The following is a 4,636-nucleotide window of genomic DNA, read 5'->3' on the forward strand; positions in this document are numbered from 1 at the left end:
TTGAAATGAACCTGTTCAGGGCTGCTATTCTTCCAGTGAGCTTTTGTATATCTTTGACCGTCTTTGGTGGTTCTAGCTCCAGGATAGCTTTGATCTGTTCAGGCCTGGCTTCTATTCCTCTTTTTGTCACCATATAGCCCAAGAATTTGCCTGCTGAGACTCCAAAATGGCATTTTTGTGGGTTGAGCTTCATATTGAATTTCTCCAGTATTTGAAAGGCTACTTCCAAGTCTTTGACGTGGTCTTCTGCCTTTTTTTACTTGACTACCATGTCATCTATGTAGACTTCCATGGTATCTCCTATTTGGTCTTTGAACATCATGTTGACTAGTCTTTGATAGGTTGCACCTGCATTCTTTAATCTAAAGGGCATAGTAGTATAACAATATATACCTCTTTCAGTAATGAAAGCTGTGCTTTCCTGATCTGCAGGGTGCATCTTTATTTGATTGAATCCGCTGGAGGCATCCATGAATGTTAACATTTCGTGGCTCGCAAGTGGCATCCACCATTGCATCGATGTGTGGCAGGGGAAATGGATCTTTTGGGCAGGCTTTGTTTAGGTCGGTGTAGTCTACACAGACTCTCCATTTGCCATTTTTCTTTTGGACGACTACTACGTTTGCAAGCCAGTCAGGGTACATTACTTCCCTGATCATTCCCATATCCAGTAGCTTATCGACTTCTTGGTTGATGATTTCATGCCTTTCTGCAGCAAATTTTCTTCTCTTTTGCTGTACAGGCTTAAAGGATTTGTCAATATTCAACTTATGAGTTATAATATCAGCATCTATACCAGTCATATCAAAATGTGACCAAGCAAAACAGGACATTTTAGTTTTGAGAAAGCTGACCAGATTGGGTCCGACCGAAGTCCAGTGCATCCGACCCTACAAGTACTTTCTGTCGGGAATTGCGGGTCCAACATGACCTCTCCTGTTTCCATCTGTGATTGTGCAATATACTCTTCCCTGACAGGTGACTTTAATTGCTATGCAAGGGACTTACCTGACTTTGAGGGTTTCAAAGCCTGAGTGTAACATTCCTGAGCCGTCCTGTGTTCTCCCCTGATGGTGGTTATCCCCCATTCGATTGGTATCTTCACACATTGATGGTATGTTGATGGGATTTCTTTGACATTGTGGATCCATGGTTTGCCCAGGATTACATTATATGAGGATAGGCAATCCATTACTCCAAATCTTTCATATGAAGCCACACCATCCACATAGGTTGGCAGGCTAATTTCTCCCAGGGTGTTCTTTGTTTCTCCGCTGAATCCAACCAGGACGCTGGATTTCTTGATGATCTTTCCTTCATCTATCTTCATAGCTTTGAGGACGTCAAGCATCACCAGATTAATTGAACTGCCTCCGTCTATCAGGATTCTTGATACCTTAGCTGTGCCAATTTGCATGGTGATTACCAAGCTGTCATGGTGTAGATCCGATATTCCCTGCAGGTCCGAGTCATCAAAAGTAATAGCAAGCAATGACTTGGACCTTGAAGGGGGCTGCAGTCTGGATTCCCTGGATATTCTTTTGGCAGCTGAGCTGGTCAGACCACAGATTTCTGATCCTCCATTTATGAACTTAACTTCATAGATGGGGGGAGGAGGAGGAGGATCTCTGCCGTTCCCTGAATCTCTCTTGTTTTGTCCTTCATCTTTGTTCTTTGGCTGCTGGATTAAGTCCTTCAAAAAGCCTTTCTTTAGGAGATATGCCACCTGTTTCCTGAGTTGGATGCATTCTTCTATGGTGTGCCCGATGTCCTGATGGAAGTCACACCATCTTGTTGGGTCTTTCTTGGGGTTGTCGGATTTCTTGGGCCATCTGACTGTATCTCCCAAGCTTTCCAGGCATTTGATTAATCCTGCAGTATTAATAGAGAAGTTATATTCAGGAATAGTTAGAAGGCTAGAAAGGTTACCTTTGTGCTCTTGTGCCATGTTGACTTCAGATCGTTCAGGCCTGGAATAGGGTGCTGATCTGGGGTTGCCTCCTTTCTGGTAGGAGCTTTTCCTGTTAGTGTGTCCATAGCCTTGCTTTCCTCCGGATGAGTTCGTCCTGAAATTGAGATCTTCTTCCAATCTGACATGCTCTAAGGCGATGGATTGAACAGTGGCAAAGATTGGGCATGCTTTCTTGGTTAAGTCTGCATAGATGTCACTATCAAGCAGGACTCCTTGCCTCAAGGCTTCTACCGCTGTCTCTTCATCACACCTGGGAATGGGCACCTTCTCTTTGACAAATCTTGCCAGGAATTCTTTGAGAGATTCTTCAGAAAGTTGCTTTACCCAGAACAGGTTACTGGGTCTCTTGGCCATATCTCTGCTGCTTGCGAATTGTTGGTTAAAGGCATTGATCAGTTTTGCAAAATTCTTGATACTTCCATTTGGGAGATTAATGAACGATTGTAATGCTGCTCCGGTCAGGGTTGTACCAAAGCCTTTACACATGCAGACCTGCCTGAGTTCACTGGGTATTGAGGCGACCAACATCTTCTTTGAATATGGCAACGTGATTTTGGGAATCAGAGGTCCCATCATAAGTTCTCATGGATGGGACGGTGAATTTCTTGGGGAGATCAATATTTGCAATTTCATCTGCAAAGGGCGAGTCAGCAAAGCTGTCAATTTCTACTTCAGCCATGGGGTATGGCCCTCCTGGTATATTTTCTATTTTGTTGTGGAGTTTTTGAATTTCCTGAAGCATAGCCATCATTATCTTGCTTCGGTTTTGTTTGTTTCATCACCGGGGAGTGGTCCGGTCACGGATAAGGTATCCTTCTCCGGAGTTCCAAAATTGGAAAAGTCAATGTTTTTGATAATGGATGAGAATGGGGTTCCTGGCTCAAATATGGTCTTGGAACCAAGCCCGATTTTCCAATTTCTTTTTGGTCGGACTCGATTCTTAAGCCTCTCGATTTACCCTTGGGTGCCTTCTCTTGGATTGTCTCCAATTCCTTGATCTTGGCCAGGGCAGCCGCTAGTTGTTGTTCTGGGGTTAGTTCCACCATTTTTGTGTGTGAATATTAAATGGAAAATGGTAAAAGGAATTTTTTGATTAAAGAACTAGATGCCCCATGGTGGGCGCCAAATGTTTTTGCAGGATTTTCCCTGAATGGGTCCGGCTTGATTAAAGAATTATTTGGGTATCTAGTTCTATAAGTTTGGAATATTGTAAATGAATAACAAGGAAAGACTAAGTATAAAGAATAATGTTTATATTACTTTGATGAGCTGAATACAAATTTGAGTAAGTAATTGGATACTCGGAAAATAATGGAAGGTAAATAGTGAAGTAGTTCAATACTAATGAATCATGAATGAAATTACAAATGCCATATTACAATATTTATAGTCATAAACATGAACGTTGTATTGATCTTCAACGTCCTTCTCTTTTGTCGAAGTTGTTACTGGATTAATAGGGCACATTCCCTATTAATTCGGTTGACTCGTTCTCCTTTGATTGATCCATAGCTTTTTCTCCTCTTGCACGTCTAGGTTCATGGGTGATATAGTCTCATAGTTAGACTTGGTCTTCCTTGAGAATAGGACATGAATATTTATCTTTATATAACCGTTTTGCTGCTCTTCAGCTTAATCCGGCCTGCTTAGGTGTGCTGCCAGGCTATTCCATGCTTACCATCAGGCCTTCCTTTTGGGATTAAGTAGCCTATTCATCCTGTAATACTCTTCATCTACCAAATAATGGTTAGATTTGTCCGGTCTCTGTTTGCCTTAATCAGCCTCGTAAGGTCAGGCCAGGTTAGAGTCAGACCAGGCTAAACTGGGCCTAACACTTTCTTTATCAAATCACGAAAGATCGTTATTAACTATCTTGCTTCACAGCGTGGGTGTACTCCTACTTTCCGGGCCTCGCGCCCAAGAGGACAGAGCCGCTGGGAGAGCCTATCTCGTGGTGAGGGATTGGGTGATGTGCAGGACGAAGAGCAAGCGTTCTTCTCACGGTGTCTACCGGCGGGACGTGAACGCTCTTCAGCTAGACAGTGTAAGCATCTCACTTATATTCATTTGCTTCTTCATTGCTTTTAAATTGATCATAAGAATGATTCCTTGTTTGTCTTGTCCCAGTGGGTGCCCAGACCTTGGGCGGAGTACGCTGGAGCGCCTCCTTTTGTGGCTGAGGTCCTTCGACCTAGGAGCTCGAGCCGGCTGCTGCTGAGGACATCGATGGGTCCAGTGTGGTACTTGGGCGAGCGCTTGGCTTGTCAGTGCTTTCGGGACGTGTTGACGGTTCCCATCGATCCTCCTAGGACGATGTTCAGGGAGCCTTCTGAGGCAGAGAGGGAGGCTGACTTGGCTGGCGTCAGTGGTGACGCCCTCCTTCTTCCTGGCGAGGACTACTCGGCGTTCCTCTACGGGAGGTTGGTGTACTGGCCGGTAGTGGTGAGCATCTTTTATCTTCTTCTTTACTTGATTTTTGAGAATTATGATGAAAGATCATCGATTAATGAGAAATATTTGCTTTTGCAGGAGGTTGAGGCGGCGGGCATCAAGCCCCCAGAGTACCCCGAGACTCTCGAGTACACTGACGCGACCGGGAGAACGAAGATTTCCGATCTGCGTGACTTTGACTTGGCTGTGACGGATGCTGGCCTGGACGACTGG

The sequence above is a fragment of the Silene latifolia genome, chromosome X (genome assembly GCF_048544455.1).
Source record: "Silene latifolia isolate original U9 population chromosome X, ASM4854445v1, whole genome shotgun sequence".
Taxonomy (NCBI): domain Eukaryota; kingdom Viridiplantae; phylum Streptophyta; class Magnoliopsida; order Caryophyllales; family Caryophyllaceae; genus Silene; species Silene latifolia.